The sequence below is a fragment of the Phodopus roborovskii genome, unplaced genomic scaffold, assembly GCF_943737965.1.
Source record: "Phodopus roborovskii unplaced genomic scaffold, PHOROB, whole genome shotgun sequence".
NCBI classification, from domain to species: Eukaryota; Metazoa; Chordata; class Mammalia; order Rodentia; family Cricetidae; genus Phodopus; species Phodopus roborovskii.
The window spans coordinates 23,438,252-23,448,887 of NW_026126409.1; positions in this window are offsets into that span (position 1 = coordinate 23,438,252).

Consider the following 10,636-nt stretch of genomic DNA (forward strand, 5'->3'; position numbering starts at 1 on the left):
CTTTATCTATCCAATTTTCACTGTTCCCTCTGCCACAACTCTTCCACATGGTGATGAATCTCTTGGTAAAGGTACAGGGTGTTTGTTTGTTCTTAAATTCAGAGTCAAAACTAATAAAAGAAAAATCCTCATTTCAACTGAGACTGAATCTTCAAGAATTTTGCTTCATCATTATCCATTACTTTGTTAAGAATATAATACCTTACAAAATGTCTAATTCACAATGTTCCTGGTTACAGCCTTTTAAAGATGTTATTTCCAAAAGAATGAATTTTGGAAAGGAATGTTTTTTTTATTCCACATAAGACTACAAATAGAATCACTGTTTATTTAAAGTGTATATATATAATATATATATATATATTATACATATATTATATATATAATATATTATATATAATATTATATATATAGTACAATAGCAACTTATATCTATATCTATGTCTTCTCTCTTGCAAAGACTTACTGCCCAGAAATGTTTATTTCTCCTTTCTTACACTGTAGTTTTATTATAAATTTAACAGAGAAGGAAAAATATAATAGTTAACGTGCCCTGGCTGCATCTATACCTGCATGGTCTAAACTAAAAGCTGTGATGTTTCTTTCTACAGAGATTCAGATAGTCTTGTGAACCACAAATCACAGAGTCACTTTTACCAGGGAGCTCCCATTCCATATCTCAGGTGGGTTCAGGTTATAAAATAATACTGTGAACCATTGGTCTATGTTAAAGTAAACCTGTTTTGTTGCATAGGGTTTCTTAGAAAATAAAGATTTTAGCTTTCTTCTTTGGCAATCTTATGTCCTGTATATATGTCTTTATCCAAGTAAATCCTTTATCTAACATATGTGCTTTCCTGATTTTCATACACAATTTTAGTTCCTATCTCAGTTGCTTTCACTATGCCTGCAAGGCCAGATCAGTTTTCCAGTCACTGTGCTCTCATGGAGCATTTTCTCTTCATGCTTGGCTCACAATCATTCCAGAAACTGTTCCTCTTCTTACAGGACTTTGAGCTTCATGGTTGGGGTTGATGCCTCATCATCTTCATGTCCCAAGATCAAATAAAACATGTCTGACATTATCATCTGATCTTCTCAGAGCCTAGGAGGATGTCTAGGTCATTTCACTGAGTACCCAGACATAAAGCTGGACCACCTATTAGCCTAGCAAGCCAGGCATGACACTGGCAACAGGATCCAAGTAATTATACTATTCTGAAAATGATAAAAGCTTCAGGAAAAATATTCCTTTAATATACATGGCCACAGCAAGAAGAAACTAAGTCAAAAAAGTTATGGAACAATAAAGTGGTTTGAAATAATTGTTCTTGATAACAGTAGTGATAAGGAACGTCATCTAAGTCAATCAACATGGAAACAGTCTAGCAGTTCTCACAAATAGCAAAAATCTCTAAAGCATAAATAAGTTCTTTATCTTTGTTCTATACAAAGGGTGTGTGTGTGTGTGTGTGTGTGTGTGTGTGTGTGTGTGTGCTTAGAGATCAACTTTGTGTGCCATTCCTTAGATATCATCTTCTTTGTCTTTTGAAGCAGGGTGATAGATGTATAACCTGTTTTCTGCTCAGAAGGCTGGGAGTCAATGTGGTTATAGCCTGGGAACACTTGTGATATCTGTGTGGCTGAGATCTACCACATCCTTCCTAAGACTCTTATCATGGGCTAGTTTTTCTCAGTCAATCTATAGAACCTATCTTTATTGAAGATGTCACATGTACTTTATAAAGAGTTTCAATGTCATCATGTCTTCAGCTTTGTTGTGCACACAGGATTTAGTTATTTATCACCAGGAAAAACAATTCACCAAATTGTGCTTAAATAGCTTAAATATGGCTAAAAGAAAGTGCTGAGGGTCAGACTCTTGAAGTTGGAGCCCACATTGGATACTAAGTTGTGATGAAAGAATTGCCTCCCGTGCATTGTTAACCTGGCTGACTGTGGCAGTCACAGGGACCCTACACCTAAGAAAGACACCAAGGTAGAAATAGTGTGAATCTGGGGAGCCACAGCTGAAAATCCAGGAACCATGGGTAAGGTGAGGATTCTCAGGTGGTGGCTTGTGTAGGTTCCTGACTTGTCCCTGACAGAGTGATTTGGGAATGAACTATCAAAGGGGAAAAAAATTTCCCCTATAGACCTTCTAGCGAATCACCAGACTGAGTAAAATATCTTGCTAGAATGTGGGTTAAGTCTACATCAGTAAATTTAATAGAGTAATGACAAACACATGGCATTGAGATGTCCCATCAGCACTCAAATTCCCAGATACAATCAAAACTCATCTTGCTTCTCTGTTATCTGGCTGCTTCCTAAATCCTCTGGAGAGAAGCTGTGACTTTCAGAATAACTTGGTGGATGGTGAAATAAATAGAATTTATGAATATACCCTATCTTTGAGAAGTACTTCCAATCCTGAGAAACTGAACAAATTAAATCTAAACTCGGGCTTAGGTATGACTGCAGCAAAAGTGAGGCAGTGTAAAGCTGTGTGGTGTGGCCAGTGCCTCTGACTTTTGCACTGGGGTATCTGAGGCAGGAAGATATCTGAGTGTTCATGAGTCCCCTAGGCTAATGAGATCCAAGCATTTCTGAATGACAGCTGAGACTCCACCTAAATTAAAGAAATGAATAAATAAGTAATAAATAAATAAAATTAGCCTTATGAATAGAATAGTGGAATGATAGCATGCCCTGTGATTGTACCAGTGACAGCTAGGTAAGTTCCAAAACTGGTCTGTTTTGTTCAGGGTGTAAGCAAAACAACATTCATTACACTTATAGTTTAAGTGTATCTGTGCTCCTGATCCCTGGCCAATGGAATGGGTATAAATGAGACATTTTTCACTGCTAACCCTGGCCCATAAAAATGAGCTACCTTGTCACTTCTACACTTCTACAGAGACAGAAATTATCCTGGAATCACATGGAAGATCCTGCAACACAAGAGTCACAGATAGTATCTCCCTTTTCCCCACTTACTACAAGCATATATATTTGAATGATGAATGGGAAAAATTGTTAAGCTATATGGATTCAGGAATTTGTCAGAACAGGTTCTTTCATACCCTGGGCAGTTTGAGAACCCTTAGATAGGTTAAACTTCATGGCTTCAGTGCTTTCATCTATAAAATGAGGTGGGAGGTGGCTACTCTCTGTTGCTAATTCTCTTCAGCAGGTTTGGAACCTATGAGAGAATATAAATAATCAACAATCTGAAATCTCCAAAGTTGGCATCAGGCAATGATTGTTTAATACTTGGTGAGTTCTAGCCTAAGCCTCCAATATCCCAAACATCCCTATCTAATCTGCCAGCAAAACATGCCAGCTACCATCTAACCTCTTCAAGGTGGAATCAATTAGATCCCCAACATAGTTGGGAGACCTATCCAGTCTTTTCCAGGATTCTGAACTCACCACATTTCTTCCCTCCTTGTTGTTAGCTATTTTGATTTTTCTATCTTAAAGAGAGAAAGGAAAACACCCAGATCAGTCCTGATAAGGAGCAAAAAAAGAAAGACAAGGAAAGAGCTTCCTGCATGATCTTCATAATGTTCATCACAACAGCAGCAGCCACACCTTGGGGAACTAAGGAGAAATCTCTGGGATCTAATTGAAGGAAAGCACACATATGCACCTAACTCCTTATGTCTGTAAGAGTTCCCCTGGGATTTTGCAAGCACTTTGGCTGTTAACATCTCTTATCAAAAGGCATGTATTTCCTTTGTAAGAATCAAACTGTAGTCATGGCTCAGTTTACTAAGACTAAAGGACCTTATGGGTTCTTTCTCTGTTTTATTTTTTTTTCTCTAAATTTTATATATGTGGTCCAAATGAGAATTTATGTTTAGTTCAGGGTATCTCCAACAGAATCTAGATCTTTTGATTTCTCTCTAGAATTCCTATTGCCACAGCATATGTTCTATTATCCAGAAATGAGTAACTTTCTAAAATATAGAAACTATGAAAATCCATTTTTCACATTTCCCTTGAAAATAATGTTTCTGAGCCTATAAATGCACCTATGCCCTAGAAGACAGTATGTGCCACTTTATGTAACTTCATTTTGGAGGTAGAGTTGGAAAAGAAGCAATAAAGTGGCCATTCATTCTGTTGTATGCCTGGTGCATATTAACATGATAAAGGACAACCATATGTATAGAAAATCCATATTTTTTTTCAAATTCCCAGTATGATTTGAGTGTTCAAAAATACAAGTCTAAACATTGGCTTTGAGGTGATGACAGTTAGGCTTTCCACTCAGCCATAGACAAGCATGTGGGATACTGTAAACTTTGTTATTGAAAAGTAGGTAGATACAGACTCTGCAGTACAATGGCATAAGTTACAGTCAATAGCACTGTCTAGTGGCTTAAGCTGCTACATGCTAACAGAACTACAGTAACATGACATCACCACAGATTCTTCTTTTCAAAGAATGCTCAAATACTAAAGATGACAAATGTTATCTTCTTTCTATTTCACCCAAACCCTCTGGTGTCAGTAGACTATCTGTTTTCATAATGGTGGGTTTACATTCACTGAATCTGACTCTGCAAGAAGGTCACCAATGTTGGTGTTGATATTCATTTCCCACCGACATGTCTCACCCTTGGTCACTGACTCACTTACCTTACCTGGTCCTTGAAAACATTGCTAATATCACATTAAGAACTACTCTGTAGCATAATATTACAGACGCTAGTCATAACTCATTGATTTCTTTAATTAACACAATCATTTTTAATGAACTAGGTTGATACGTAAGAATCAAAGATGAAGCCCCTTTTAAAGGAGTTAAAATTCATGAGACCTAACAGAAAGTCTTAGTTCTATCTGAAGATAAGTGATAGACATAAAGAGACCATCTTTTCTCCCCAGGAAAAGCATGCTTCGGAGATACAACCATGTGAATGTACACTATCCTACCCTTCCTTCTTTCACTTCCCATCTTGGCTCCTATCTGTCATTCTATCTTAACTACATAGTTGGCTTCTTTCTGGGGATTCTTGATGCAGCAAGAGTCCTCCATGCCTTCTTGTGCGTCTAACCTGTGTTTGTCTATCAAACTCCATAGAGAAAAGATGGCACTCCCCAGTGAAGACTTTGTTTATTGCCTGTACATCAAAGGCTTCTGGAGAGTTTTGTTATCAAGGATACACCTCATGCTCTGGACCAACCACAACACATACATATCTGCATTCATAACCCAGGGCTCCATGTAAAGGTCACCTAGTTTCTATCCTGGGTCAAGGCACTACCTATATTTAGAGTCAGTGATAGTCCATTCTCAGGCCTCTTGCTTCTTCTGTACTACAACCTTTACATCTATAGCATCTAGAAACTTTTGTCTGGGGTTGCACCTAAGGAGATTCCTTGCCTCCTGTGTTCATCTAATTCTTCAGGCTGACCTGGCACCTCTTTCTTCGCTATTTCTCTTCCTGTGTTTTACCCTTGCTTGTCTTATTTCAGAAAATGAAGAAAGGCATGTCACTTATTTAAATTCACTGTGTTGCCCTCATCTGCCTCCCTGGATCGTACCTGATTGTTCAATGCCATCTTCATCAAAGATGACTATGAGGAAGAAATACTGACTCTTTTCCAGTGTCTCCCTCATTCCTCTCCTTTTACCTCCCTTCATATCATGAGACCTGTTGAAAGCATAGCATTCTTTGGGATATCCTCTTTCATTTTGAAAATATGAGTTATACTTCACTGTAATAATCCCTGCTACTTTGAATTAATTTTGTCCACTGGAGGAGATCACTGCATTTCTGTGGTCTCTATAATAGCATTTAAATTTCTTCTGATAGACAGGAATGACCAGAGATCTGACTTTCAGCCCCCCTCTAACTTTACCCACCCACCTTCACTATGTGGCTCATCACATTTCATCCAGCTGAATCTTTTCTCTCTGACACACTGCAGATGTTTTCCTGTATCAGTGATCTTGTATACATTTACCACTTCCTAGAATGTTTGTACAGATCTTGACACAGCTGCCTTCTCCTAGGGCTTTACCTCATATACCCTCCACAAAGGTCTTCCTGTATGTCCACCCCTAGTTATCATATTCTCCCTTCCCTTGCCTTTTATAGCAGTCATCATCACCCAAGATATTTTTGCTCATATATTTTCTTGTTTGTTTTGGGAATTTAAACTCATATTCATCCCATTACACAAATAGTAATAAATATTTCCCTTTTTACCCTCCCAGCTGATATACCCTACTTACAGTCTTGTATTCATAACATTCTGAGCATATGCCCAAGTCATGGTAATAACCTAGTCAACACCCTTTTATACAATTCCTTGAATTTTCTTAAAATGTATTGCATCATTACCTCTCTCAAGGTCACAATTTGTCATCATCTTATGGTTCTAAGTTCCACTGTTTCCTTCCTTTCCATCCTTTCTAAAACCTTCTTATTGAATTTTATAGCCTTGAATCATCTTTTTTTGTACTCAGGACAAACCTCCTAAACTTTCTTGCTTTCTCACATGACCAAATAACTTTCTTATAGCTAAACGTTTCTGTGCACTCCCCAGCTTCTTAAGAAAGTCCATTTGTTACGACTGAACACCAAACTTACCTTCACAATGCACTTGGAGTTCCCAGGTCATTGTAATGGGTTTTATGCTGACAACACTTTCCTGTCTTGTCCAAGGCTGAGAGCATAACTAGACTCTCAGCTCTCCTTGGCAGCCATTTAATTCACATCAAATGCCTAATATGTGTTTGCTCCTTCTTCTAAATGATTTTCTTTTTCTTGAAGCTATTACCATGTCTCACCAACCTTGTGCTCATGACAGAAATCATCTCATCTCTTCTGCACAGGACAAAAGAAATATTACTAGCTTCCAACAGACTACAAAGTCATCCAAAGCATTTGGCATCCCATTTTCTTCCACAACATCTCATTGGACAAGATTTTGTTTATTTTCAATTCTGATTATGCTTTCCAATAGAGTTTTATAATTCACTGACTAACTAAATGAAGCAGCCAATGAGTAATTAAAGTTGTATCAGAAGAATAATTGGATATTTTAATATTACAAATACTCATAAAGATCTTCTGCAGTTATACTTAAGAACAGAGCAAAGCTAAATACTAAATCCTTTTGACATTGTAAGATTACTAAGAGCATTTAGCTTGCTGTCGCATTGAGTCATTTATGACTGCATGAGACACTTTTCTAATCTTGACTCCGCTACTGTCTATCATTGGCTCTCTAGACTTCAATAATTTCATCTTAAAATGAGGGCTCTGATAGTCTCTAATTTCTCTAGCTCTAAAAATGTGATTCTTTTATTCCCTTGTCACTATAGCAAATTGAAAGCTAAAACTGAGGATTTTATTATAGAACACATGAACTTAGTGATGGAACAAAATACCTACATGGGGATTCTAGAAAGGAAGACACTACCAAGACACATTGAGTTTTTTATGTAATTTTGTTTGGGCCCAGTTATTGTGGGAGGCATGGCAACTTGAGGTGTGGACCTCATTTTATGTATTTTTGTTTTGTTTTGTTTTAACTTCAAGGTCATCAGCAGAAAGATAGATTTAGACAAATATATGTATTTGGAAGCTCATGTGACACATATAAAAGATGTACTTTTTTTTTTTTTTTTGTGGTGTTTTGAGACAAGGTTTCTCTGTGTGACAGCACTGGCTGTCCTGAAACGCATGGTGTAGACCAGGCTGGCCTCGAACTCACAGAGATCCGCCTGCCTTGGCCTCCCAGTTACTGAGATTAAATGTGTGCACCACTACTGCCTGACTCATGTGACTCCTATAAAAGATATACTTTTATATTTTAGGCCAAGAGAAAACACAAAAGCGGTTTTACACAGTGACATGCCATTTCCCTTAAGCAGTACCAAGTTTGACAATAGTAAATACAGAGAAACCACTGAGTTTTCCAAGAATTTACAATGAATTGCCTAACAGTATGAATTATTTATTTTGAGTATGAAAGCTCTTAATTCACTGTAGTTAATCACTTTTTAATTGCAGTCAAGGAACATGAAGGAAAGAGCTGAGGAGGGGCCCAGTCACTGTCTTCTGATTCTCCAAGAGTATTAATTGATGTTCCCACCCACCACAGACCGAAAGCCTGATCTTAATTATTACTTGTAAAACTTGTTGCATTTCTTTCTGTCACTTTGTCTATGCTGATGATTCATATTAAGCTCTACAGAAACACATAGAGTGTTTCATGTACTATTACTGAAGAGCTCTGAAATTAGCATGAGGACACAAATAAACATCTGTGCTACTTCCTCGTGGTTGTGACCTTCAGCAAGTTCTAAGATTGGTAGTACATATAATGATAAAGTAGATGAGAAAGACGCTATTTTTAATGTGTGTGTGGTAGAGGGATATAATCCTCCCCCGAGCACCTAAAAGGGAGTCCTAAGCCCTGCCTTTCCATGAGGGAAGATGAGAATGAATTAGGCTGTCCCTACAGGAAGCAAAGGTGTGTCAGTATCCTATAGACATGAGGCAAAAAATGTCTGTTCACTTGCCATTAGTCAACTGATCTGCACCATCACTGCTTAATACAAATGATTGGTTAAAGGAAGAGGCAGAAGAAGAGTAACATCACAGGGGAAAGACAGGCTTATGCCTTATGTCATTGACCTTTTGTATGATTTGGACTTCTTCTCAGTATCAACATTTAGCTCCTATTGGCTTAGTGGACATGGAGCTTCTAATGCTCTGCAAATGACAGAGCTACTTTATAAATGGTCAGACTTGAACAAGTGTGAAGCAGGTAGCTCCAGGTACTTACAAAATGCACTTCATTAAATACCACATGGATTGATTAGAGATCTCATCAACTATGGAAGGCTAAATGGGAGAAGGGAGCAAAGTAAACACTCTTAAAATTAGACAAAACAATTTTTTTCCTTCTAGGACCACAAAAAGTGATGTGGCATGGATTCACCTTTTGTTCACTTGCAAAAACATCTGTATCACCACTGAAGTATTTCTTTTGAATTTCCATGAGCCACGTATTTCAAAACACCTATAAATTTACCCCAGCCTCACTGTTTCAGCCCCATGTGTTATGAAACACGAAGTAAACATCAAAACAATTTCCAGTTTCTTTTTTCCCCAACAAGCAAAAAAACCTATTTCCATACCTGAATATTCTGTGTAATGTGTGTAATTTTGTAGTCCCGCTGGAAAGAATATTTTCCTCTTTGTACAAAGACATAACTGATGCAATTAGAGGATATTATATTGTCACATGCATCAAAGGAACAGAATTACTATTAAATCTTCCACATGGCACTCAGACAGTAAGGCAGCCAAGAGAAATGGTATTCACCCAGACCCTTTTCACCTCTCAACCCCAGAGACCTCCTTATATCTGTGAGAAGGCTTTAGCAAAAGTTGAGTGTAGAGCGAGCCATAAATTGTCAAGGAGGCTAAGGGACGGCTGGCCACTCCTGTCCCTTTAAGTACTTAGTGAAGTGCAGGTTTCTCTTGCTTTGTTGATTCTCCAGATAGTGTGGGTATGGGAAGGGCAGGTTTGATTGATGAGACAGCCCATTTGAGACTGCAGACAATGGCAAGTGATGATGCAGAATAACAATGACTCAAAAATAGCTCATATACAATCACTTACAAGTCTTGATCACACCTACAAATGGCTTAGATTTGGAGGTAGCACAAGGCATGTTTTATCAGCAGCATGATGCATCCTCTGTAGGGTCATCAACTGCCAATCTTCATTGTATTAATATTCTAGGTCTTATATTCATTCACATGAAAAAATAATGAAACTTCAAAACAATGTAATTACATTACAATACAACTAAACCAACCTGTTCAGAGACTCCTTGTGTTTTGGATAATGGTGTGTGTCATTCAACAAGACATGCTTTTATGCTCCACTAGATATTTTAAAAAGAAGAAACAAATGCTTAGAGAAACCACAATGTCTATATAAGTATTCTGATGGATGGTTCTCAAATCCTGCTTAGAACATTCTCATCTATGAATGCAAATAGAAGCTGATTTGAGAACAAATAGAGTTTGTTATTTTTTTAAATCAACTTATGCCCCCAAATGTATTTTTAAATCTATTAAGCATCTATTATTATAAGTCAGATATTTTACATATGGCAATCATTGATATAGGAAGAAATTATCTATTAAGTGCCAGAGACTGTTCAGAGTACTAATGATATTACAGCAAACAAGCCTAACAGACCCTTTGATTCATGGAACTTCCATTGTATTTGTGGAAGATCACTAATGAACATACATACTATGATGGGAACCAACTGGACATTCCAAGTGAGGTGAACAGCCTTCATGTATAAAACAAGCTTTAAGCATTTTTAGAAGACAAAAATGAACAACAAAGCCCTTGCACTCCAGCAGATGGCAGAAGCATAACAAAACAGAAATTCTCTACCATTTTGTGCTAAAGTATTATGCATATGATTAATCACAAAGTTTTATATAGAAACTCTGTTTATATGTCTTATTTGACTAGTGTGAAGTGACCAGTTAGGGAGTTATTTCTGTAGACTCAGTGAATGAGAGTGACAACATGAACTTGAGCTGGGGCAGCAGGGATGGAAAATGAGGAAGTT